At 42.1% G+C, this 26,573-nt stretch overlaps 1 long non-coding RNA gene across 1 annotated transcript; it reads left to right on the top strand.

The window, feature by feature from the left end:
• The first annotated feature begins 1,059 nt into the window (after window positions 1-1,059).
• Window positions 1,060-26,068, top strand: LOC128853681 (uncharacterized). Its single transcript, XR_008452352.1, has 3 exons — window positions 1,060-1,187; window positions 6,844-6,999; window positions 25,465-26,068. It is a non-coding gene; the product is annotated as an uncharacterized LOC128853681 (long non-coding RNA).
• Window positions 26,069-26,573: the final 505 nt, after the last annotated feature.

The following is a 26,573-nucleotide window of genomic DNA, read 5'->3' as shown; positions in this document are numbered from 1 at the left end:
AAAGTATTTTTTGGATTAAAAGTACTAATGAACAGGGCTGGGAGAAAATGACCTATAGTCCATGAGCACTAGCAACTTTCCAGTACCTGAAAGGGACCTACGACAAAGCTGGGAAGGGACTGTTCATAAAGGCTTGTAGTGATTGGAGTAGGGGCAATGAGTATAGACGGGAGAGGGGTAGATTTAGGCTCCACGTAAGGAAGAATTTCTTCACCATAAGAGTGGTGAGGCACTGGAACAAGTTGCCCAGGGAGGTTGTGGGTGCTCCATCCCTGGAGGTGTTCAAGCACAGGTTGGTTGGTCCTTGGGCAGCCTGATCCAGTGGGATGTCCCTGCCCATGGCAGAGGGGTTGGAACTAGATAATCTTTAAAGTCTCTTCCAACCCAAACTATTCTATCATTCTATATGAGAATATTATTTGTTCAAGCCCACCCTAAAAGTGATGCGACACACCTTGGGATCACCTAAACGCAGTTTCTTTTGTCCACAAGCAAGTCGGGCCCTTCCGTAGCCCAGGGAGGAGCAGAAGGGGGTCGGACCCTGTGGTGCCCCATCCCTGGCTGTGGAAGCCGGGATCTGCTGCTGCAATTCCCATTTTGCGCCACCAGAGAGCAGAAGGCTCCCGAGAAAAGCCGAGCTGACAATTTGCAAGTCACGGAAAGGCGTGGCGGAAACCGGCTTGGATATAACCGGCAGCAACCGGGGTTCGGCTAGGGCAAGGGACAGAGATCCCGGAAAGAGGCAGGTGTCTTTATTATCTATCTATCTGTCTATGTGTCTGTCTGTCTGTCTGTCTATCTATCTATCTCTCTATCTCTCTCTCTCTCCCTCCCTCCATCCATCATCTATCATCTACTTGTCTATGTCTATCAATTTATTTATCTATCTGTCCTCCTATCGACCCATCTACCTACCCATTCATCCATCTAGTATGTATGTATGTATCCACCAATCCGTGCCTATCAATTTATCCGTCTCTCTGTGCACCCATCTAGATATCTACCTAACTATTCATCCATCTATTCTCTCTCTCTCTCTCTCTCTCCTCGTCCACAGGAGCTGGCTCCTGTTGTGCTGCTTGGTGCACCGGAGAAAGGAGCACGCACTCAGAAACAGGGGAAACAAGCTCAGATCAAGAGAGCTTTGGATTCAAAGCAGGAGGCTGGAGAGAAAGGGGAATTTTGAGGTCATTAGTGATGTGATGAGATTATGAGGGGGGCACTCAGTGCTCTGGACTGAGCTGGGTTTGGGGGAGGAGAAGGAGGATATAGGTCATGAAGCAGCCACGGGGATCATTTTATCCCTTGGGTCCCTAACGCTGGCTTTCTGCCCTTGCTGCAGATCAGAAATGGAATTGCAGTGGTATTGAGCAGTATACTGGTTCCCCCCAGCACTGGGACTACAGGGCAAGTGAGGACAGCAGCTGGCTTAAATCTGGGAATGAGGGATTTTTATAGGAGATACCAGGGCTGAATAATCTCTGAACTTCCTTCTCGGTCAGGCCAGAGCATGTCTAATGCAGAAAATATTTATACCACTTTAAATATGCTTAAATAATTGTGTTAATATTCATTATTACATGCTTGTCATCTGTTTTAATCTTTACAGAAGACCAAAAAATAGCACACAGACACCTACTTAGGGAGACAATTACAGGAATTCATATACATATTTTATTCCTCATCATACACCTCAATTTAAAGTGGAATTCACAGATGTCTCCATGACTGATTTATAAATTCAAAATACCTTTAAACAAAATACACCTTAAAGAGTTTAAGCCAGTTTTTAAAAATAAGATAAATTATGTGCAGGCATTTGAGATCAAGAAGTTTCAGGCAAGGCACAGTAAGCAAATCTAATTTTTGAGAAGCAAGCGTACCATGTACCACTGCAAATCTCCTATTTGGATCATTAGGGCACAAACGCAATAGTATTTGTCTCCTTTTTTAGTTCTTTTAAAAATGTTTTGTGCAAAACAAATAAGTAGAGAAAGCCTGCTATTTAATTTCTGCTGAAGATCAGTTTATTGTTTCATTTTACTTGGGCTGCACAATTTTAGTCCTCTGTATTGTGTTAGAGGAAAATAAATTTGTAAACTTCAAATCAGGCAGGTACATAGTATTTTCATTGTTGAAGAAAATTACATGTACACAAAATCTGTGTCTTATTCTACCAGTCATCGTGTGTATGTGGTTAGGACTAGCCCTGAAGCCCCAGATAATGAAAAACTACTTAAAATAGTTCTTAACTGGAAATTAAAGACAGATTTCTTAAACTGTAATCCTGCAAGCCTGACTCAGTGTCTCCTGATCTTGGATATCTCCTGCTGAAGAGCATTAGCTCTTTAACTGCAGAGTTCCATCAGGCCAAAAAGCTATGTTTCTGCATGCGCAGATGTGTCCTGACATCACCAAGCAACTTGTTTTTTCCTTTAAATACCCAGGTGGGGTCCAAAATCTTGTGATCCCATGTCTGTCTGCCAGAAGGGAATTGGTTCTCTTGGCATTTAAAGGGCAGGTTTGTGCAGAGCCTATGCTCATGCAGTGCTACTGTGCAAAGTGCAGCACTTTCTTTTGAAACTCTAAAATGGAGAAGAATGTTGTATGATCCCCCTTTTCTCTAACGGCATCCTATGTTTAAGCTTTCAAAGTTAAACTCTACCTAAAAGGGTTTAAACTTTGGCATGAACTGGAGTAACAGCCTTCATCTCCAAACCCACATTGCATTCATTAGCAGGTGGTAGTTAACAATTAAATCAGTATCTCTTTACTTCCTAATTTTCTTTTGTCTACTTCATTCTCTTTATTGATACATTAATCAAGAAAGCTAAAGGAAAGGATTAGAAAGGATGAAAAGTATCAGAAATGCTGTGGCAAACATTACAAAGTCATGGGTGAGACTGGAAGAGGCTAAGAATTAATAGGGCCTGACTGTGTGAATAAGCAGCATGTCCCCTAAATTTAACTTTTTAATCTCAAGTCCAGATTTAAATGTCTATCCTTCTGAACATACAGAAAAATAGCTCTGTGCCCAATACAGAGTCATCTGACACTCTGAGAGTAAAGCCAGTACACTGAGTCAGTGACAGGAACAGAGCAGTGTTTATTACATCGTTGTGCAGTAGGTGGAGTATTTTACTTTTAGATAATAAATGCTAACCCAAAAGACTCGTCACTGTTCAGTCTCTCACTTCCCACTAAATGCACATAGCAAAAAGATATCAGAGAAACTACTTGGCCAAACCTTTAAGCTAAACAGAATAAACCTGATTGAGTTTTATTCCAGTTTTATTCACCACCCAGGGAGGTGTCCCTGCCATAACAGGGGCGTGTGGAACTGGATGATCTTTAAGATCCCTTCCACACCAACCCATTATATGCTTCTATGGTAAATCCATGCAGTGATTCTTGCTTTGTACATAGCCTTCACTTATTTATCCACACCTCATGAGCCAACCAGCAAAAGAATCAAGATTGATGTTGAACTGCACAGATAATTGAGTTCCAGCATTAGGATACAGCAGAATTTTTTTTTCAAAGTAGTGGTGCCTAAAGGTGAACTACATAGAAAAGAAAAATCAGACATGATTTTAATTTTTATACCATTCTGACAGGCTGATTAAAGTTGCCCCTGAGAATCTGAGATTTTTAACTTGCTCACCCTGCTCCTTACCTCACTGATAGTTCACATGCTCTCCAAGTTTGGAACAGTGAGACAGAGCTGGCTGAAAATACAGCTTCCACAAGGAAAAATCTGATGTATTCTGGGATGTTGCAAAGGAGAAAACCAGCAAGACCTAGTACCAATAACAAAAGAGGAGCAGCTATATGAGAAGTCTGGGAAATCAGGTTATCATATTTCAAAAAAAACCAAAACCAGGCTTGTTTGTAGTTGAGGGGAAAAGCAAGAAAATTTGAGGAACACAAAATAATCACAGAAATCTATTAATATTGGCAGCCTCTATTAAGTGAGAAGCTCAGCATGAGCCAGCAATGTACACTTGCAGCCCAGAAAGCCAACTGTGTCCTGGGCTACATCCAAAGCAGTGGGACCAACAGGTGGGGGAGGGGATTCTGCCCCTCTGCTCCAGTCTGGTGAGACCCCCACCTGCAGCCATGTATCCAGTTCTGGAGTCTTCAGCACAGGAAGGACATGGAGCTGTTGGAGTGAGTCCAAAGGAGGTCATGAAGGTGCTCTGAGGGCTGGAGCACCTCCTGTATGAGGACAGGTTGAGAGAGTTGGGGTTGTTCAGCCTGGAGAAGAGAAGGCTCCAGGGAGACCTTAGAGCACCCTTTCAGTGCTGAAAGGGGCTCAGGAAAGCTGGAGAGGGGCTCTTGATCAGGGAGCACAGGGATAGGATGAGGGGAAATGGTTTTAAGCTGAAAGAAAAGAAGTTGAGATGACGTCTTAGGAAGAAATGTTCTCCTGTGAGGGTGGGGAGGCCCTGGCCCAGGTTGCTCAGAAAAGTTGCGGCTGCCCCATCCCTGGAGGTGTTCAAGGCCAGGCTGGATGGGGCTTGGAGCAGCCTGATCCAGTGGGAGGTGTCCCTTCCCATGGCAGGGGGCGTGGAACTGAATGATCTTTAAGGTCTCTTCCAACCCAAACCATTCTATGATTCTATGATTATTTTAAGAAAGAAATACCCAATTCTGACACACATTACTGCCTTCTGCTGTTACATAGAAGCCATCCATTTGTTGTCAAGTTTGTCACTAGTATGAAATCCAGCTGTAACCTTACCACAATGCACATACTGGGGACAGCACATGGGAGCAGTGAGCATGATACTGGATATCAGTTTCAGTCAGAAATACATGAGCTATCCTGACCCCATCCCAAAGGTCAAGTCCAGTGAGCACAGTCTGTTTAGAGAATCCCTGAATGGAAGATGCATCATGTAATGCATCCTTCTGCAATGTGTTTTGGGATATTTTTAAAGTTTCTAAAGCCTTAAAGAGAATTTTGCTTTGATAATCATGATGTATGATGAAATATTGTCCAGCAAAGAGAAGATGCTTATAAATATGCGGCAGACAACAAGCAATTACTCCTCCAGAGAAATAAGAAGGAAATATAAGAGACCATCAGAACTGTGTTATCATAGCTGGATCAATCAAAACCCTAAAGCTTCCCTTAGCAATAAACGGCTGTGAGCTGGCAGCAAATAGTGGTTGCAGAAACCCACTCACAGCCCCCTTGGTCAAACAAAAGAACCCCAAGGTTCTACCAATCCACTAGAATATTCCCATTTACAGTACATTATATGAATAGTCAAATGAATTTCTTTAGAAAGCCAAAGCACTGCTCTGACAAAAGCTCTTCATGCATCATTTGAGGTTTCACATCAAATAGGGGATGAGAGGGAAGAAACCTTGTCCTATTGGACTGACATTTGCGCTTGCCTCTGAAGTAAAAATTGTATGAGGTTGTACACAGCTAAGAATAAGAAGAAGCTTGGAAAAGGATTCTTCTGTCAGCTAATGAAAGAGTGAAAGATACTAAGGACATTTCAGAGGGTTGCAGATGCTGGTTCCTTAGCCCAAGGGAACAAAATCCTAAAACTATTCTGAAGCTTTCCAAATTAACACTGTCAGCTTCCCTGAATGTACTGATCTGCACATTCTTTAACCAGAGCACAGAGTGTATTCCAAAGGCTTTTCTTATGTACTTTCACAGGGAAGCAGGAAAGGGCATTTTTTAAATTTCCTGAATTCTTCAGACCCTTCAGCTTCTTAGGACCTTGTTTCTCTAGATTTTTTCTTTCTTTCTTTCTTTCTTGTTACTTTTGTTATCTGAACGAATACAGAGGACAGAACATATGAAAACTTCTGAAAGAAAATGAAGGGAAGACACTGTACATTCCCATGTCACTTGTTACATCTCACTCATAGAAATTCCTGTGCCAGAACAAAAATAAGAGAGAAATCCACAAATTCTGTTTAAGCGAGTTGTATTCTGAACAGAACTCCCAAGGTATTGCTCTGCAAGGGCAGGATTCCACCATGAGGCTTCTGTTCTTCACAACAGTTATGATAGCTGTTGAGTGGCAAGACATCTAACAGAAGCAGATCATAGAATCATAGAATCATAAAATCAGAGAACCTTAGAATGGTTTGGGTTGGATGGGATCTTAAAGATCAACCAGTTCCAGCCCCACCTTCCATGGGCAGAGACACCTCCCACTGGATCAGGTTGCACTAGATAAATGATGTATTGGCCTTTAACAAACTAATTGGCCTTTAGCTTTGTAACTAAGTAGCTGAATATCTCCATCAGCCAAATACTGCAGACAGTGAACAACCATCACCATGTGATTAATTTTTAAAAACATTGTTGTAGAGGTATCTGTCAGTTTAAACTTGATATTTTAGTGGTTAGGCCAGAAATGTTTATCATTCTTTGCAAAAATATGCATGAAAGTGATAAGATTGTATATTTCAAAGCAAAAGCATCCCATATTGTGGGTTCCTTCACTTGCCGCTCCATGAAATAGTTATAATTGTTAAACGTTCAGGTGATATGTATCCGGGTGTCCATGCTGAGACCTTCCCTTTCATGCTCTGGTCCTGCTAGTGCCTTAGAGGTTTCCTGGCTCTTCTCATGGATCCGCAGAATCCCTATTCAGAAATCCAGCAATAAATGCATGGTTGCTCTGCTCTTGCCTTTCTTCCAGTGGTGGAAGGCCCTTCATTACAAGTATTATGGGTTTGCATTATCAGAATTAGATTTCTAATGGGGCTCCTGCATAGAAAGCCTGTCAGGAGGCTCAGCTGATATGTCCCTTACCACGCTTCCTAGAGAATCTCATGTCAGTGTCTGTTCCATGTGGATGTTGCCAGGGCATCGGAAGGGCAAGAAGAGATAGCTTGACGGAAGCTATGAGGTCCAGTCATCTCTGAAACGGTACTTCCAACAAGCCAGCTGAGGCACGCCAAGACAGTAAACTGGATATTGAAGGTACTGCCGAGGCACAATGACAGGACAGAATGAGCACGGTGAGTGACATTCATTGCTTTGGGATGAGAGGAAATGGCCACAAGTTGCACCAGGGGAGGTTTAGACTGGATATTTGGAAAAATTCCTTGCCAAAAGAGAGGTAAAGCATTGGAAAAGTCTGCTTAGGACAGTGGTGGAGTGCTCATCCCTGGAGGTGTTCAAAAAATGAGCACTGTGGCACTTCAGCACGTGGCTCGGTAGGAACGGTGATGTTGGATTGATGGTTGGACTTGATGATCTTAGATTTTTTTTCCCAACCTTAATAGTTCTATCATTAAAAAGAGGTACCCCGTGCTATTCCAGGTGTAATCCAGCACCATGTACCTAATGTGTATATACGCAGCACACAGAATGCCTGGCCTTGTGTCCAGTGCCAGAAAGACGGGTCTCCAATAGAGCCTGTGTTACATCTTCCAGTCCTCTGTGGACATTCCAGTAACCATCGGTACTGGCTACCAACCAGCAAGTAAAGCAGTCTGAGCTATTGTTTTTAAAACACAAGTACTAGACTTGGACACAAGAGTAAAAATGTAGCAAAAGTCACAAGCAAGGGGATAGAAGTGCTTTCAGCCATGGGGAAGCAAAAGCAGCGAACAAGTCAACCCCCCAGTTCCTCCTCATTTACTACTTTCCTTCAGAGACTCCTCTCACTGTGTGGTAACAGCTTAAACTCTCATCACAAGTCTAATGAGGAGAGTGCAGCTTAATGGAAAGCAGATTATGTCAAAGAGACTTGATATCTTTCTCTGACAAGATTACAAATACGAATGATAATGGACACTGCCCCGTTGATAGAAGGCAATACAATCAGACTTTTGTAAGGCTTTGGTCTTTATTCCCCTAACACGCAGATAAAAAAAGTAAAAATCATGGAAAATCAGAATGGCACATACTGAACTGAATTAAATTTGCTGAGTTGACAATCCCACTGCAATTAATATGGACGCACGAAATAATTGCTATTAGACTAGTCATGTCCTTAAGACTTTCTCTTGCTCTCTTATAGTTATAATCTTCTTTTGCAAGGATATAGAGATGTAATGATAACATAAACATGCATTTGTACTGGAAAGTTTTCGGTTTGTATAAATATCAGGCCGGTGATAAACAACAAAGCCCATGAGCGGTTCACAGAGCTGTGGGATGCACAGCAAAGCACTTTAAATGCAATAAAGCACAACATCATTCCTGCAGGAACAAAGAATCATATGCAGAAACCTGTCTCTGGACAGGACTCCAGAAACCATTGGCTCTGGACAGGCTGAAAATTTCTGTAGGTGATCTCTTGAACAGCACTGAGAAGGCAAACACAATACATTGAATGTTAAAAACAATACATGGATTACGAGAGGACACTGAGCGGAAACACAATATTTCTTTGATAGAAACAATTGTAACACAACCTCTGTGTGTACACTTCAAAACTGTTCATATTTCACAGATAACTCACTTGGAGACTGAGAGAACTCCAGTCTCCAGCTTACCATAGGGCAGCTACAGGTGGTTTGATCAGAGACTTATGAACAGATGTCTATTAACCTAGCAAGGACAACTGATTGATAGGTCCCTGTTATGATCCAGAGGTTTAAAGAGTTGAAAACAGGGAATAAAGCACAATTTATAACACCAAAAGGACATGGCCAAGGCATATGGTGTGCTACCTCTCACTTGACGCTTTCAAGTCAACAGGCCATGTCTTTCTAATGATAGCTTGCAATTCTACCGCAAGTCAGGGATCATAGACTCATAGACTCATAGAATCATAGAATAGTTAGGGCTGGAAGGGAACTTAAAGATCATCTGGTTCCGACACCCCTGCCACGGGCAGGAACATCCCACTAAATCAGGCTGCCCAAGGCCTCATCCAACCTGGCCTTGAACTCCTCCAGGGATGGGGCATCCACAGCTTCCCTTGGCAACCTGTTCCAGTGTCTCACCACTCTCATGGTGAAGAAATTTCAAAATTATCTAATTTTTTAATTAATAAGCAGATTCCCCAGGAATTACATTTTTAAATAATATAATTAAGCAAATTCAGCTTTTTACTCCACTTTGTTCCCCCAGCAGAGCCAAGGAGAATTAGAGATTTTCACAGGAGTTACTGAAATAACAAAGATAAAACAAAGATCAAATTGCAACCCCTTAGAAACAATCACAAGTCTGTTTCCTTCTGGTCAAGACATATGTGAGCATCAGATGTTGTTTCCTGTGAGTTCTTTTCCCTCAGGATTCTTTCAGCTGACAGGCTTACCTCTGTGTCATCCCTCAGGGACTCATACATGGGTATTAAGTAGGATAAATTGGTGGTTTTGGCATTTTTCTTCAGATTTTGTAATTTTGGAAGTTCCATATTTTGAGTCTACCTGTATTGTGAAGAGCGGATGTCTTGCCGATCCTCTAGCTATGTTTGGGTCTGCTTTTTTTTTTCTCTTTTGAGATGTGTAGAGCCAGCTCTGCACTGTCTGTTCAGTCTCACAAGCATTAACTGAAGTGTTAATGAAGAAGCATCTGCAGGGCCAGATGCTGGCCTTAATCATGGCTGAACCCAGCTACTTTCCTGCCTGCCACTTTATAATCTGAAATGGTGAACTTTCAGAAGACAAATATCAATGTGATGTATTATATATTATCTTTCCTATTGCACCTGCCCACCAGACAGTGCAAACAGTTTTACTTTAATCAGAAATGGTGTTTCCTGGCAATAGAATACGTACTTCTTGCTGTTATTAGGAGCATGGTTGTGTTCAGTCAGAGAGTTAATATGGGATTCTTAAATCCTGCATTTACATCTTTCATTTTTAAAGTGAAATATGGTTTTAATCTTCCTTAACCAGAATAGGAAAGGCTTTTAGACATCCTTTGTCACTGTACTGCCTGCCCCACTGAGAACTGGGCTCCTGCACTAAAAGAGGTATGACCGGCAGGTCGAGGGAGAGAATTCTGCCCCACTATTCTGCTCTCATCAGACCTCACCTGGAGCCCGGCATTCAGTTCTAGAGACCTCAGCACAGGAAAGACACAGAATGAGTCCAGAGGAGGCCACAAAGATGATCCACGGGGTGGAGCACCTTCCATTTATGGACAGGCAGAGAGTTGGGGTTGTTCAGCCTTACAGTGGCCTTCCAGTACATAAAGGGGGGCATGCAAGAAAAGTTGGGAGCGACTTTTTACAAGGGTATGTAGTGACAGGATGAGGAATGGCTCTAAATTGGAAAAGGGAAGATTTAGATTAGACATTAGGAAAAACATATTCATGATAAAGGTGGGGAGACACTGTCCCGGGTTGCCCAGAGCGGTGGTGGCTGCCACATCCCTGAAGGTGTTCAAGGCCAGGCTGGATGGGGTTTTGAGCAACCTCATCCAGTGGGAGGTGTCCCTGCCCATGTCAGGGGGTTTGGAACTGGGTGGGCTTTAAGGTCCCTTCCAACACAAATCATTCTGTGATTCTATGATTCAAATTTAAGGTAGAAGACCATGTACCCTGCAAGTCAGCTGTGTATTTTGACAATTTCCTACATCACTACTTGCTGCTTTGTTCATGTATTTCTTTACAACATCCAGTATTATATATTAAATAGACAAGAAGTTCAAACACGCCTCTACATCTCTGTATTCTGTTTAGGACAATGAATTTTCAGTAAGCTTCCTGTTTTCTAAACAGCAGACGGGAAACTTTTGTCCTATTTTTAATTAGCTACAGTTCCTAGGCCCATGTGCAATTCTGACTGATTTACATTCCCTCTGTTTCTATAATATCCGTTTCATGATATGAAATGGCCACATCACACAGGATAGCTCAGATGCAACATGTTCATAAACTCAGCCAATCCAAAGGAATATTAACAACTGATAAAAGGCTTAAAGGAAATTAAATGTGAGGAAAGGGAGTTAAAAATGTAGAACTTCGGGAGAAATAGATGAGGAGGTGAGATAAAACTCTACAAAAATCCAAAGTGTATTAACAATAAAGCAAGAAACAGTGGAGGCCCCAGGGTACAAAACTAAGCATGTGCATAAAATGAGTTGGGGGAAAGGTGTAAACTGAATGCTGAGGAACTGTTGGGATTTATTTACATATAAATCCCTGCAAGTCCAAACATAATCTCCATATAAAAGCACGTTCTAAAATGAATTATAGCAGGCTTTTGTTCTGAATATTCAGGAGTAAAACTGAGAAATAGAGAAACAATGAAAGAGATTAACCAGTCTCCTTGACTACTTGACCATCTACCTTTCCTCCAACTGCAATCTCTATTAGAAAAATACTAAGTTTACATGGAAGTACCTAAAATCCTTGCAGTACTGAGAGGGGCTCCAGGAAAGCTGGAGAGGGGCTCTTGATCAGAGAGTGCAGGAACAGGACATGGAGAAGAGTTTCCAGCTGAAAGAGAGGAGATTGAAATGAGACCTTAGGGAGAAATGTTTTACTGTGAGGGTAAGGAGGCCCTGGCCCAGGTTGCCCAGAGCAGTGGTGGCTGCCCCATCCCTGGAGGTGTTCAAGGCCAGGTTGGATGGGGCTTGGAGCAACCTGATCCGGTGGGAGGTGTCCCTGCCCATTGCAGGGGGGTTGGAACTGGATGGGCTTTTACTTCCCTCCCAACCCATTCCATGATTTTTTGAAAATCTAAGAAAATCTGCTGTAATTACTGAAATAAATTAGTATCCCTAATATCAAAATTCCAGGCTTAATCTCACATTCAAGCTTATCCAGCTGTACAAAGATAAGGAAAAGTATGAGTAAAAGTTTTACCTTTGCCATATAGTTACATCTTTTATTGTATGCGTTACTTGTTAAATGTTCATTACAATGCAAAACAAGTTTTTGCTGCCTCTTTATCCCTAGTGAGTATATAATATAATAGTTTGGTTTGTACCAGACCGACAAAGAACTCGTGGCTTGACTGCACAGCAGTAATCATGATATCAGCATAGCTGACAGCAGTGTTTCAGCCACATGAGAAACAAGAGCAGTCATGGGAGTCACTAAAAACCATATGCATACCAAAAGCAGGCCACTTTCCTCAGGAACAGCTGTTATTATTTTAGAAAACAAAACCTGCTGAAGGAAACTGGAATTTTGCCAGATTTGGTGCTTAAAAAGGAGAGAGAGAAAAAGAGAATATAAGAAAAAAATTAGAGCATTTGAAGATTAAGCGGCCGTGCAGAATGAGAACGCCTCCTCCACAGAATCCCAAGGCAAGTACCAAAAGAACTGGGCCAATATTAGCATATGTATTCCATACATGTCTGGAAGCAAGAGGATATTTAGGGAGATTCAAGTGGAACACCTGCCTTTTATCCTAAGAAACATACAGGAATAAAAAAACACAGGGAGGGCAACAGAGGACACGGCTGAGCCAAGATGGAGCAGGCCAGCTGGACTGTTATGATTTAATTAAGGAGAGTTTGACACAGTGGGATTCACACATGGGAGGTTATTCCTATCGAAGCTGACAGAATTCTTCACAGTGGTAACAAACATCACAGAGGAAACTGTGGACATGAAAGTGATTTGACACTGTACTGCATATTGTTAAATTAGAAAGGTAATGATTAGAGTATCTACAGCATGAAAAGCTTGCACAAGAAGAAAGCTGGCTTCAAAACTAAATACATGAAGTCAAAACATAAAGCTTAGATCAGATTTTAATTTACTTAGCTTCACCAAATTAAAGGTATCTGCTTACCCGGATATCTAGTGGTCAAGTAACCATAAAGGCATAATACATCACTTTCAGCAAAACATTAATTCCCCTATTTTGCTGCTTCATCTTCTATCTAGAAATACATGAATTGCACTTTATATAAATGTGACTGATTTTTTCTTTGATTCTGGTCTTGCCTTTTCTTGCTGGGAGCTCATTGTCATACTGTTTTATCACGAACCAATTTTCCTATCATTCACAGAGCAGTTAGAATGTAACCTCTATACACCACGTAGTACAACTCCCAAAGCCAGGTAGGCTAGAGCAGGTTACTCAGGCTCTCTCAGTTTGGTTTTGAATATCTCCAGGAATGGAGACTCCGCAGCCTCTCTGGGTGACTTGTTGCAGTGGTCAACTATTGTTAGAGTATTAAAGTTTTTCCTTACATTTAGAACTCAATTTCATGGTTTTTTCCATTCCTTTCCATTGCCTTTTGTCCTGTCAGACAATGCGTCTTGGTCTACTTTACTTCCTGTGATCATATATTTGATTGATAAAATCCCCCCTCGATCCCTTTCTTTAGGGTGAACTCTTCCAACCTTATGAACATCTCCTCACAATGCTAACTAGTCTCTGAACTCCCTAACTCTCACAATCGTTTGAGCCTGGCAGTCTAGCTGGTTTTCAGTCCTCTTCAGTTCCTACTTACATAGGCCATACTGTATCTGTTTGTCTGTAAGAATGTTACAGGAGACAGCATTGAAAGTCTTATAAAACTCAAGGTAAACAGCATCCACGGGTCTTCCCTCATCCAGTTATCTAGTCATTTCATTGTAGAAAGCTATCAGATTGATCAAATGTGATTTCCCCTTCATAGATCTGTGCTCACTACTCCCAATGACCTTCTTGTCCCTCATAGGTTTCAAAATGGTTTCCAGGATTCTTTGCTCACCATCCTCACAGGGACTGAGGTGAATCTTGCAGGCTGTAGTTCTGTAGATCTTCCTTCTTGCCAGTCCTGAAGATACCAGTGATATTTTGTTTCTTTCTGTTCTCAGGAACCTCCTTCAAACTCCATGACTTTTCAAAGGTTGAGTGGCCTTGCAGTGGCATCAGCCGTCTCCTTCAGCTCTCACAGATGCATCCCATCAGGTGCCATGGACTTATGCATATTCAGTTTGTTTAAATGTTCTCTAGGCTGATCCTCCTTTACTAGGGGTAGGTATTTATTGCTCCAGACTTTCCAACTGCTGTCAGACACCTGATATTCCTGAAAGGAAAGACAAAGGCAAAGAAAGCACTGACTTCTTCTTTGTTCTTTGCCACCATCTCCCTCGTGTCACTCAGCAGCAGGCCCACATCTTACTAATCTTCCATTTGCTGCTGACATACCTGTAAGAGCCTATTGCCTTTCCCATTCCTCACCGTATTCAACTCCAGATGAGCTTTGGCTTTCCTATTCTATCCTTGCATGTGTCTTGGACAGCATCTCTATATTCCTGTGGGGTCATGTCTATACTTTCATCTTTTGCATGTTCCTTTTTATGTTTGAGTCGTGCAGGAGCTCCTTGATCATCCATGCAGGCTTTCTGCCACCTTCATTTGACTTTCTACACATTGGAATGGACCATCCTGAAGGTTGGAGAACATAATCTCCTGAACTCCTCTTCTCTCCAGGACTGTTTTCTATGGGATTGTGACAAGCAGGTCCCTGAACAGGCCAAAGCCTCCTCTGCTAAAACCTAGAGTTGAGAGGCTGCTATCTGCCCAGTTCACTCCTCCCAGAAACCTTAACTCCACCATCCCGTGGTCCCTAAAACTAAGGCTGCATCAACCATCACATCCCAGATCAATTCTTCCTTGTTTGTAAGTAACAGGTCCAGCAAAGGCCTTCCTCTCCTTGACTACTCAGTTACTTGTACCAAGGAGTTAGCATTAATGCACCTCAGAAATCTCCTGTCTTTCTTGTGTCCCTCTCAGTGCCTTTTTAGCAAGCCTTTTGAACTTTTCCTGGCCATAGTTCCTTACTCTGTAGTCAAGAGTGGTGACTGTCCCAGCTGGGGGAAAGGACATAATGGTTCATAATGACGCTAAGAATATGCCAGTAGATATTCAAATAGGCATTATTTATTCAGTAAAATATTCAGCCAACAAAAGGCCTTTCTACTGCTTTATCCTTTCAGCGCTGCTGTGTAGCAACCCCCTGCCATGGGCAGGGACACCTCCCACTAGATCAGGTTGCTCATAGCTTCATCCAACTTAAAAGACTGGCAATTTTCTCATAGGACCCTCTGGTGGATTATATCAGTTGAAGATGTTGTACTATCCTGAGGGTGTTCTAGAGGAACTCCAGGTCATTGCTTGTAGAAAAACTTCCTTAGTGAATGCTCCTCAGCTCTAAAACTCATCTCCCTATTTGACTTAAGAGCAACAAAGTTTGAAGAATTTGGCCCCAAAACTGTACTGAAGTTATTTTTGTAAGTCCAAAATGTTTCTAGATAAAAGCTCATTGCGGTTGAAGGCTGCAGATAGCATCAACCAAATAACAAAGGATGTTATAGAATGACTCATTTATTTTACCAACAGTAATGTTTACAGCAATGTAATCTGTTACAAAGATAATTTTAAAACAGTCTAATATTTGGAAGGAAATGAAATGCAGGCTGTGACAGTTATCTGTTCTGAACATCAGAACTGAGGCCACACATTTCTACTCTCTCCAATAACACTCCAAGTTCAGTCTGCAGACTCTCAGAGTTCTCAGTTTGGCAGCAGGAAAGCAACACTTTTATCTCCGAGAGGCTGATATTGAGGTCATTTCATAGACAAAAGTGAAGATAGTGGGTTCCTTACTAAGAAAATATAATAACAATGCACATATGATAAGTAATGTGCGGAAAGTTTAGTCCTGCATTTTCACATACATTGTAATACCTCATAAAACCCACATGCTAGTGTGGCATTTAATTACATACATGGGTGAAAGCTGCATTGCATCACAGAGTGGCATCATATAACTCTATGCAGGGAAGAAGATGCATAAATCCCCTTTCTGGAGTGATTTATGAATGGGGAGAGGAAGTCAGAGGAGCAATGCTTCCATGACACAGTGTTGTGGTGCGCTTCTATACCACAAATGCCTCCAGCTGATGATAAGTGTTTGACTACTTTTGCGTGTGGAAGTACAGCTGCTGCTCAACAGGACTGAAGAGGGGATTGTGTAACACTGAATGAAGGGCAGAAAGCAAATCCAACAACTGATTAGTGCTGAAGATACCAGACTGGACATGTTTACCTTATGGATACCAGGGCCCATATTACTCACCTGATCTGGGAACCAGTCAGTCACAGTTTTCCAGGTGCACTGGCCCACCAAGACTGAGTCCCGAGCCCTGAAAGGAACTGGGGAGGGGATACGTTGGACATAGGCTGTTAGAATAAGGCAATTAGATTTTTTTTTCCCAGGCCTAATCCCTAACGAAAGCTTAATCTCCTGTCTGGATATTGTAGCCCCTCTCCGTTCTGCTGGTGTATCAGCATCTCTGAGTGCTGTAAATCTGCCCCACTCTGTATCTCGCTGTAGCATTTGTTGTTCTCAGAATTTCATGGAGCATGGACTCGGTACAGTTAGCACCGGAATAGTTTTGCCAAGCCAGGCCAGGGGTCCCTTGGGGACCTTCCTCAGGCTTATCCTCAGGAGTGTCAAATAAGTCAGTGCTGCTCTGTGCTGAAGCTGTGCCCTTTTTTTCTCCTCAGAAGTGTACAGAAACTCACAGTTTCTGGGTCCTCCCCATCCTTGCTCTTCATTATCTATGTTGTGATGTATGCCGTGGAGTCAAAATGCAGATGAGAAAAATCATTTTTTCTGTCCCTGACCACATCATCTCTCTCTGAAAAGCCTCTCTTTTTCCTCAGATCTCATCTAGCTGATAATCCAAACACTGAACTCTACCTGGTATCCCTCATACCAAACTCCACCTTAGCCTGTGCCCAGAATACCAGCAGGAAAAACTTTCCACTTGTCCAAAATATCTTGATGCCTTGGTTAGACATCTAAAACATTTATAAAAATGCCTTCTTGTCTTCCTTAACAAAGTCTGTGTGCCTTTATATATGTGACTGAAAAGCACTGACTTTTCTTACAGTAAGTCACTTGTCATACACGGAGACTGAGTTTGTGCTGACTGGTGCTCCCGAAAGCAGATAAGGATAAACCTAAAGGTAGGCTTCAGTGAGTTGAAATTAAGATTCAACTCTTTCAGCTCTTAAACATAAATAAACTACAATGAAGCGTATAAAGGAACAAGACATAGGTTGCTTTAAGTAGGAACGAAATGCCCTTCAGCAACAAAACTATGCAGAGCAAAGGAAGCATAAGCAGAACAGAGTGATTCACACATGAGAGACATTGTGAAGTGTGCAGTATAAGGTGCTTATGAATGCACAGGAGCATCCAGTTACATGGGCATCCATGGGCTTGGCTGACTCCACTGTGCTGTCATCCTTCATCACAGGGAACGTAGGTGACAGCGAACGGATAGGGAAATCCCAGACTCCTCTGACACAGGAAGATTGCATAGAAAGGAGGGCCTTCCATGCTGAATAGTTGTTAGTCAATAAGTTCTCTGTCCTTTGCATAGAAGTACAAGTCTTAATACATCTTCTGCTGGCAATGATCCTTATTAGGCTATTGACACTGACAATTAGTAAACAAAATGGGAAATCTAATCCAGCTTCTTCAAGGGTTGAAATCCTTAAAACCTCTCTGGTTTGGCAAGCCAGCTTTGAATGTATCCACGCCAGTTTAAGCTTACACTGTGTAAAATCCATTCCAGTTTCTGTATTTGCTAAGGTGAGCAACACCTTTTTTTTTGAGAACATAAACAAGGATCTATTATCTCTTACTGCTCTTTCCCTTCATCTGGTTGTTCATCTGCCATCCACGCTTTCAATCTCCCATTGCAGATCCCTCTATCATAGCACTGAGGTTTCTGGCCTGTTTCCTCTGCTCCTCTTAGAGGGGTTGTTTCCATAAGCAAGAGTTGGGGTCTGTTTAGCCAGATCTGCTGCTGCTTTGCCTCATGATGTGTAGCAATTCTGCAGCAAGTCCTCTCAATAACATGATCTTTCCACTTTCCAAATTAATATTGTCCTTTAAGTCTGGTCCATTCCTTACTAAAGGAAACTGCATCTCTTCTCACATTTACCTACTGTATGGCTCTAACTGGCTGCTAATATTCCTCTGTTCTTCTTCCTCTAGAAAATATTTATGAGTCTTTGTGCATAGCCTCATCTTTTTTGTCCAGTCTGCTCTTTTCCTGATGCTGTGTAGATCAGTGAACCTTTAATGACCTGTTATGCCAACTGAATCATAGAATGGTTTGAGTTGGAATGGACCTCAAAGCCCATCCAGTTCCACATCCCTGCCATGTGCAGGGACACCTCCCACTGGATCCAACCTGGCCTTGAACACCTCCAGGCATGGGGCAGCCACCACCTCCCTGGGTAACCTGTGCCAGTGCCTCATCACTCTCACAGAAAAATATTTCTTCCTAAGATTTCATCTCAATCTCCCCTCTTTCAGATGAAAACCATTCTCCCTCATCCTGTCCCTTCACTCTATGATCAAGAGCCCCTCCCTAGCTTTCCTGGAGCCCCTTTTGTTACTGGAAGGTCACTAGAAGGTCTCCCCTCAGACTTTTCTTTCCCAGGCTGAACAATCTTAACTCTCTCAGCCTGTCCTCATATAGGAAGTGCTCCAGCACTATGACTGCTGCCTTGTCCCCTCCTCAACTTTCAACTTGACAGAACTTCTATGTGCTTGAGTTCCCAAGAAAACTTCAAAAAAGCAACCTGGTTGCATCCTGGAAATGGCTCAGATTAAATCACTCTAAGGTTTGTAAGTAATTGAAGAAATCAAATGTCTAAACTATGCTTTACTGCCAATCTGTGATGATGCTTCATGTACACTCCTACAAGAGTCTGTCATGCACCCAGCTCTACAAAGCTGTTTCGCTAGCGCCTTGTATGCTACTGTAACGCACACTAAATCTTAGTGGATACTAAACTGGGACATGGGAAATGGGAAGCTTTTTGGAATTCAGAAGTAGCTTGACAATTTGTGATGGAGAGTCTCCAATACTCAAAATTTCATAATGACGCATTCAAAAAAAGGTACAATCGGGAAGGTCAGAGCAAATATAACAGAGCCAAATGGGGAAATAAGTGAGTGAGCAGCACTGCAGAAAATATCTGGGGTTGTAACTGTTCACAGACTACAGGACACCACTTTCAAAAACTGGAAAATCCCATGCTGAGGTATTTCAGAAGTGTTGTATGCAAGACAAGAGAGGTGATTATTCTGCTCTACTTATTACTAGTGAGAGCTCAGTTCCTGCTTTGGGCACAGCATTTAGAGCAGCACAGACATAGAGAAAACCCAATCAAGAGTGAGAAAAATAAGGTTTTTAAAAAAAAACATGATCTTTAAAGGAGAACTGTTCAGATGATAAATAAGGAGGTTGAGGGAAGTTGAGAAGCGTCTTCCAGTTTATCAAAGGTTACTACAATGAATACAGTGATCAATGGTTCTCTGTGTCCTCTGGAGAAGGGCAAGAAGTAATCTGCTTAATTTGCAGCAAAGAGGATTTAGGTTACACACCAAGAAAGAATGGTACTATAAGGCTACTTAAGCTCTGGAACAGTCTGTTTGCAGAGGCAGCAGGGTCCCTTCAATAGGAACTCTGATGATTCTATGATACTAAGTTTTAAGAACCATTTTAACTGATGTGTCAGGGACAGGAGCTGCGTGTATTTAATGCTTTAAGTGAGATAGAAGAAAATTTGGTCACTTCTTGCCTCTTTGATGTAATTTTACCACTGCATCTACACACATTGTTTTGTATGTAATGATACTGGATCAGGCTGTGCATCTGATCTCATGCTGCTGAGCATCTTGATTGCAGAATTAGCAGGAACTCTTGAGAGGTTTTCTAAAGTGTTTGGTAAATGATATCATCAAGCATGTTCCAACCATCTTTGATAGAATTTGCTCTTTAAGCATATGCTGGCAGGGGTTTTTAGCAGCACTATTTGATGACTGTTTCGCTATGAATCAGTAACAAGCAGTAGGGTGAGAGAGAATGGCCTCAAGTGGCCCCATGGGAGGTTTAGGTTGGATATTAGGAAGAATTTGGTGAAGCACTGTCAGAGGCTGCCCAGGGCAGTGGTGGAGTCCCCATCCCTGGAGGGGTTCAAAAAGTGTATAGCCATGGCACTTCGGGACATGGTTTAGAAGTCACAGTAGTGTTGGGCTGACGGTTGGACTGGATGATCTCAGAAGTCTTTTCCAACTTTAATATTTCTATGATTCTATAATTAGAAACTAAACCAATTCAGGGTAGATCCTGTTAGAGCAGTTTAGGACTTTGTATTTTTGCTACAGTATTTTTAACACCAGAATTCTTTAATTTCCAAAATTCCAGTGTGTGAAACACCCAGAGATCACATCATATCTACGTTCTGAAGTGCAATGTTTTCACATTTGTGAAGTTCAGATTTTAGCTATAAAGCTCAAGTTGTTGGTGTCTTGTTTACCTTGGAAATCCTCTTTTCCCTCACATGATACTAAGTGAATTCTGAGCTACTGAGCTGCTCTGACAGCTAACAGCCTCTTCAAATGGGATGAAATTCTTAGCCTGATATATTCATTTGGTGACCTGCACTTTGATTTCATGTCATTCCTAGGTGTTAACTCTCAACATGTAATATGGGTAATGGGCTTTATTACACTGAGCTCAGGTGTTTTCAGCTTTGCAAATAAAAAGCATTTGTAGATTTTTAAGGGCACCAAGTTTGCTGGATTTTTATGTTTATAAATGTATATATGTGTCTCATCGTCCAAGGCAAGAGCTTTGAGTAAATGTAATTTATATAAACAGAAAATCAGTCACTTATTCTGAGCTGTGATAGGGACTTTTTCATCTTTAATTTTCACTTGCCCATTTGTGGGATTTCTGTTGTGTGATGCCATCAGCAAACAGAGTTGTTAGAATTCTTAAAATCTATTCCATGCTTCCTTGCTCAGGGATTAATAACTGCTTCAACAATTCCTTTCAAAACATCTCTTCTCACTTCTATGCATTGCAGGTCCCTTATTTTAAGAAACGACAGCAATGTGAGAGAATTGCATTTCCAACTAACGTGTGGTCTTGCAAGCACAAGACAAACGTTGAGAGGTAGTAGGTAAGAAACAGTGTTTGTCAAGTATAATTACAACAGGATAGAGATGCAAGAGAAGATTTTCCATGCAGACTTAATTAGATATCAATTTATCATAAGACAGATTTGTAAACCCCTCCCCCCTCTCCTCCCAAATCCTAAGAATTACAAAGTGGAGTGGTCTGAACAGAAGACACACAAGACACCCCATAGCAATAGGCTGGTCCAACCACCAGCCAACTTGATTACTGCAGTAATGAATGACAGAGGAGCTCAGAAGTTTATATATTGAACTCCACTGTTTTAAGCTTGTGAAAAGAAGTGTGTCCCATCAAGTGCTCTCAAAGACCTCAGATACCTAACAGGAGCAAAGTAAATCAAAGTGCTTTTTTTCCTTACCACTCTAATAAAACAACCCTGATAGCACAATACCCACCAGAGAGTAGAAGTTGGTTTTAAACACTTTGGGGAGTATATGTGCTTTGCTCTGGATCTAGATAGGAAAGGATTCCTTCTAAATGCTGGACTAACCAGCTACCAGTTGCCAGCCCCTTTATTAGATCAAGGAAAAAACACTTTATTCCAATCCACAAGTTTTCAGTTTTCACTTGGTATTTGAAGTTATTCATTCAGAGAAAAAACAGCAGCAGCTCAGGAATGACAATAGGACAGGCTTAGATGTGTGCTCTTTACTCTTTTCCAGAATAATAGATCTGGGTTCCATTGTATTTGTATGACAGGACCCAAAGTACATATTAAGGTCTACAAAGGCCACAAGGGATCTGCCTTCTGAGTCTTGGGGAGGGTAGGCTGGTATGCCAGGCTCCAGGAGCAGGAACTGTTCAGTGAATTCAAAGGCACACTGATGACACAGAGAGAAAGAGACTGGGGCAGAAAGTGTTCTGACAGAATTTGTAGTCTTTCATCAACTACACCTTCATGTGATGTTCACTATAATTCAGATTTTAAGGCAAAGAAGGCAGATGGCATCATGTTCCCAGGTTGTACAACAGGTCAGGGAGATGGTGGTAGAGCGGGAAAACATGCAAAAGGAGTGTAGCTTTTTTCCATTACTCAATGCACGGGAGGTGTAAACCACCTGTATTTACTCTATGCCTTTAACCTGTCTGCAATCTCTAGAAGAATACATCCCTAGAGTCTTTCCTAGTCTTTGAAATCTAGCAGCTGTCACTTTAAATTTAGATCTTCCCTTGTCTGGAAGCTATTTTAGTGCAAATGCAAGCACACATGCTCTAAGCAAGGCTCCTAAGATGACTGGTAACTCCTACATATGTGTATTATCTTCTCTCAACAGGCTGGAAACTGGTGGAAAGTATTTTTCCTTCTGATACATTTTTTGTTAATCCATGGCCTGTTGCAGTTTTCCACTGCTTCCCAAATCACCTCCGATGGCAAAAAGCATTGGTCACAGAAGCTTAGTAGAGTTTAAGGTGGTACTGGGCTCACACACATCCTGAGGAAGAAGTAGCACAAGGACCTGTGCAAGGAATCGGATGTGATATACGTCTCCTCCATGCAGTCTGTCATGTCTGCATGTCTTAAGCTCCAGCCTCTTCAGTCAGCAATTGCTTTTCAATCATGAGAAAAGGAAACGAGCCCAGAGAAGGGAAACTGAGCTGGGGAAGGGTATGGATCACAGGGGTGAGAGGCTCTGGGACTTGGGCCTGTTCAGTCTGGAGAAGAGAAGGCTGAGGGGAGACCTCATCGTTCCCTGCAGCTCTTTGAAAGGAGGTTGTAGTGAGGTGGATGCTGGTCTCTTCTTCCAGGTAACAAGTGATAGGATGAGAGGAAATGGCCTCAAGTTGCACCAGGGCAGATTTAGTTTGGATATTAGGAAACATTTCTTCACTGGAAGAGTAGTGAAGCACTGGAAGAGACTCCATCCCTGGAGGTGTTAGAAAACACATAGATATCGCACTTGGGGACATGGTTTAGTAGGCACACTGATGTTGGGCTTGTGGTTGGACTGGATGGTCTGAGAGGTCTTTTCCAACCTTAAAGATTCTGTGATTCTAAATCTCTCAGATTTAGGAATCACACTGCCTCATTTCTGGCTTTCTCATTGCTCCCTGGACACATCGTAGTTCCCTGCCTCCACTTACGGGCAGATAATTCCCCCTATGACCACTTCTCCTGCACTGTCTCTTTCTGTGCCCATTTGTCCTGTATTACGAGTTAGTGATGCCCTAACAGAGCCTGAATTTCATTCCATTAGCTGTCCTCTCTCTTTACCCATTATAAATTGCATTGCTGTCACACCTTGCTCCACAGAATAACAAACTATTAACCTTTACATCAACATAGAAACCTCCATTCCCTCTACACTCAAACAGCACTCTGATGGAATCCAAACTGGGTGTTCTGCTTTGAGCTAAAGTAGAATCTGTTTTCTAACTTTCCAGCTAAGCCTCATCTAAGTAACTTCATTTTCTGAAAGTCAACTGCACGTTTTGGGACAGTGTTTCTCTCTAAAAGTGGTAACACAAGGTACTGGTATGCAGAAAGGCCATTGCCAACATCTATTCCTATAAAGATGAAGCACATCCTCAAGTCAGTGGAATGCCATAAGGGAAAAGGGTAAAAAAGTGTCACACCTGCGGAGGAGGGCAGACAGAACAGGTGACCCAAACGTAACAACAGACTATTCCATCCCATCCCACCCCATCCATGTCATACTTTGTATAAAACTGAGGGATCATGAGGTTAAGTTCTCTTCTTCAGTGGCCAGTGTCTGATATGGACCTTGTTTGTCTTTTTGCGCCTGATCCTGGATCCATGCATTTCTGAGTTCAGTCCCTGAGTCCAGCTCCCTTCTGTGCTGAGTTCAGCCTAGGACCTTTCTCCATGTCTGCTCTGCAGCATCAGTGGTGGTAGAGTTATGAGGGTGGGAGCAATTTCGTGTATTTGTACATATTTTGTGATTTTCTTACTAATAATATTTTTCTTATTATTATTGTTTCTTTAAAGCTGTTTTAGTATTACTTTCCAACCCACAAGACTGTCTCTCTCATTTCCCTTTCCCCTTTCTGGGGGGGGTGGAGGGTGGGAAATGGTCTCACAAGCGCTTACGTTTTGCTGCTGACCAAGCTGTGCCAGGGATAAACCATGACACTGGGTGGGAGGGGAGGTCTAAGGAAGAAGGAGACTGGGAACACCAGTTTAAGTAGGGGAAAAAATTGCATAACACATTTACCCTGGACTTATTAATAATAATCAATATCTACTTGACCCCTAAACTAGATTGGGGAACTTGCTTGGAGAAGATTAAGAACAGCACACAAGAGTGATCTCTCTGGACTTTGTCACAGTGTCTAAAACAAGACTTTAGTGGCTTCCGCTGTGAAGAGGCAGAAGAGGAACTTTTGGCTAGATGAGCTTTCAGGAGCAGACATCCCTAAACAGCCAAAGGGTGAGATTCCCTTGTCAAAACTGAGATTTTCATGGTGCAGACATCACCATGGAGCTCATTGTCTGGGATCTCTGTACAAAGAGACAGAAATAGGCCTTTCAGGGGTCACCTCATCACACTCAAAGATAGCACAAATGACTAGAATTTCAGAAAAGTTTATTTCCCTCCACTGAATATGAAAAGAGACTCAACGATTAGATCAGATGCAGATCTCTCTGCTGCAGACTTCTCAGGTTAGGCGAGATGAGTCTCGCTAGGTTTTCTAAACCTTATGCACACATTGCCTATTTGTCCCATGTAACATGAAATACATAATTACTAGATATAGTATTAAGTATTAGATATTTTATTCCTTCCTTACTGAAAATAAAATTCCTTAGTAGACCTCTTGCCATGTTGCAACTGAGTACAACAGTATTAATTAGGGAAGAAGGAACACAAAGCCTAAGACCTCTTCCTATCATGGCAATACCACTCAATACCACTGTTTGATTGTTATGCAATGGGTGAGCACGTTTGAATTCAAAACAAGCTGTTATTAATTATATCCTTCTTATTGAGCTCCTACTTCCAAGGGTGCCACAAAGGCCTCTGATTTGGCTACAGACTTTCAGACACCAGAATTTTTGAAAGCTTCACCTCCTCTAAAAAGATTTATCAGTCTCAAGTGCCTTGTCCAAAAATACGAGTACTAGAAGGCATCGGGGACACCTTATAGCAGCTTTCCAGTGCTTAAAGGGGCTACAGGAAAGCTAGGAAAGGGCTCATGATCAGGGAGTGCAGGGATAGGATGAGGGGAGACAGTTTTAAACTGAAAGAGGTAGATTCTAGGAAGAAATGCTTTCCTGTGAGTGTGGGGAGGCCCTGGCCTAGGTTGCCCAGAGCAGTGGTGGCTGCCCCATCCCTGGAGGGGTTCAAGGCCAGGTTGGATGGAGCTTGGAGCCCCTGATCCAGAGGGAGGTGTCCCTGCCCATGGCAGGAGGTGGAACTCTATGGTCTTTGAGGTCCCTTCCAACCTAAACCATTCCATGATTCTATGATTGCGCTAAAGAAGAAACAGTAGCCTTCTGCACCATTTACATGACTGCGTCCTTCAAATTGCTCTTCTGGAATTAGTGTCTTACTCCATTTGTTTTGTCCAGTGACTGCTGTGCTTGCTTTTTTTACAGGCGTAAATCCTAAGGAGTGATTAAAAGAGCTATTATGGAAAATAAGAAAGGGACTAAGCTGGCAAGTCTGAGAACAACTAACTGTGATTATAGCAGCTTTCAACATCACAGTTTCATATCTACGATTTAGAGCAAAATTATTCAGTACAACTTGCAACATTGGGGACTAAGCAAGCAAGCATAACATTCCATGTATTTGAAACCAAGGGATTTTCTTTTAGACAATATCCAGAAATAGCCAAGTTTTCTTACCTGCTGCTGGTCAGAAAAAAAAAAAAAGAGCTCAAAAGGCCGCACGCAGACTTTACTCTGATGTCCAGCTGTGTAAGACCCCCATCTTAGAAAGGCTGTTCTAAAACTTTTCACAGTGAGAGAAAACAACTAACTTTGAATGAAATAACTTCTGTGGAATGATGACATCAACCAACTCCAAACACTACTTGAAACTTGCTGCAGCACAGAGCTGGTGCTTTGTTGACAACCATTTCCTGATTCTACTGCAACACTGAATTATGTATTTCATAATTCACATAGTTCCTCAGCACATCTCCAATGGGGTCTTTCAAATGTAGTTTCTCAAATTCAGAATATATTATCACTGTCTTGGAACCAAGTGCCATTTAATAAAACATCAAATGCTGTCTGGAAAAGCCTTCTCATGTGTCTCTTTTCCCTTTTTGGTCTCTTCAGTAAATTTGTCAGAATATCAGTGATCAGCACAGTCTTATTTGTGCCCAACAAATCTCAGTCAGAAGTCCAGCAGGTTCCCAAGACATTTGTCTTGTGACTTCATAAGTAGTTGGTTACTTGATCTGAAGTAATTCTACACCCTTCCCCCACCTGAAAAGGGAAAAGAAAAAGGACTTTGATCCTTTGAAAGAGAAGATTGAGCACCTGCATTTCCCTCTAAAAGCCCCCAGGGGAGTTGCCCCTGGAGCACCGCTGTTTTTTTGCAGAGGCAGACAGGTCAGGTGGCTTTGAATAAACTTGTAGTATTGAATAAGTGAAAAACCTGCTTTGAATTAACTATTCTGCTTTAAGGTGCCTACAACTGGAAAGAGGAAACCCGTGATTTCACAAAGTCACACTTCTATAATTACACTTATCTA

Source organism: Cuculus canorus, chromosome 14 (genome assembly GCF_017976375.1).
Source record: "Cuculus canorus isolate bCucCan1 chromosome 14, bCucCan1.pri, whole genome shotgun sequence".
Taxonomy (NCBI): Eukaryota; Metazoa; Chordata; class Aves; order Cuculiformes; family Cuculidae; genus Cuculus; species Cuculus canorus.
This window is presented reverse-complemented; position numbering and strand designations above follow the sequence as displayed.